The sequence below is a fragment of the Triticum dicoccoides genome, chromosome 6B, assembly GCF_002162155.2.
Source record: "Triticum dicoccoides isolate Atlit2015 ecotype Zavitan chromosome 6B, WEW_v2.0, whole genome shotgun sequence".
NCBI classification, from domain to species: Eukaryota; Viridiplantae; Streptophyta; class Magnoliopsida; order Poales; family Poaceae; genus Triticum; species Triticum dicoccoides.
In genome coordinates this window covers 456727702-456729080 of record NC_041391.1, presented here as the reverse complement: position 1 = coordinate 456729080, position 1379 = coordinate 456727702, and the positions used below count along the sequence as shown (strand labels likewise).

Genomic DNA, 1379 nt, shown 5'->3' with positions numbered 1-1379 from the left:
TGATGCTGGACAAGATGAGGCCATTTGCTCGCTCAACCGGGCCGTTTTACTGCGGGTGGGCAACCGACGCTAAGTCCATTCGGATGCCCTGCGTCGCGCAGAAACAAGCCAAGGCTCCTTTGACAAAGTTTGTGCCATTGTCGGTGATGATGCTACGTGGTATGCCGTACCGAGTGGTGATGTCGGCGATGAAAGTCACGACAGTCGGCCCATTCAGTTTCTTGATTGGCTTGGCCTCTATCCACTTGGTAAACTTGTCCACAACAACAAGCAGATGAGTCATGCCGCCACGGACTGTCTTGAATGGCCCCACCATATCTAAACCCCAAACAGCAAAGGGCCAAGCAATGGGAATAGTCTTGAGTGCAGAAGCTGGCAAATGAGGCTTGGAGCGGAATCTTTGGCACCCTTGGCACTTCTGGACCAACTCTTTGGCCTCTTCAAGAGCAGTCGGCCAGAAGAAACAATGGCGATAGGCTTTGCAACAAGTGCTCTTGAGGCCGCGTGGTGGCCAATTCACCCTGGTGAATATCTCTAAGGATTGCTTGGCCTTGGTCCGGCTCCACACAACGCTGGTACACACTAGTGATACTGCGCCGAACCAGCTCTTTGTTGACTATGGTGTATGCCGCCGCCCGCCGTTGCACTTGTCGGGCCACGGTCTCGTTAGCTGGCAGCTCTTTGTTTACCAAGAATTTGAGGATGGGTTGAGCCCATGATGGTGCTGCTATCTCTCCGACTACTACGACAGCAACTTGTACGAGGGTGGTTGGGCTGGGAGGTGGCAGGTTGGAGTCGGCCGCCGCCTGCTGTCTTGAAGAAGTCCCCGGGCCGACTGCTGTAGTCCCCGGGCTGGGCTCTGGAATTCCCGGGTCGGGTACAACGGCTGCAGTCCCCGGGCCGCCTGCCGAAGTCCCTGTGCCAGCTTCTGGTATCCTCAAGTCGGATCCAACTGCTTCAGGAGGGGCCGGCACGAAGATGGAGTCAGACTCTGGAGATGGCTTGAAAAACGGCTTGAGGAGGCGTTGCAAGGTGACGCCGGCTGGTATCGCCTGGCGGGTGGAGCCAATCCGTGCCAAGGCATCTGCTTACTCATTATCATTTCTTGGCATGTGAAGGAACTCGCACCCGTCAAAGTATCCACTGAGTTGCTGCACGAGGAAGCGATAGCTTTCCATATTCGCGTCCTTGGCATCCCAGTCGCCTGACGATTGCTGGACCACCAAGTCGGAGTCACCATAGCACAGGATCCGACAAATGCCGAGTTCCTTGGCAAGCCGGAGTCCATGTATGAGTGCCTCATATTCTGCTACGTTGTTGGAGGCGGCAAAATGGACTTGCAGCACATATTTGAGCTTGTCACCTTTGGGAGAGGTGAG

General features: G+C 55.4%; 1 pseudogene; it reads right to left on the bottom strand.

The window, feature by feature from the left end:
• Window positions 1–322: 322 nt before the first annotated feature.
• Window positions 323–1073, bottom strand: LOC119321738 (annotated as a pseudogene).
• Window positions 1074–1379: the final 306 nt, after the last annotated feature.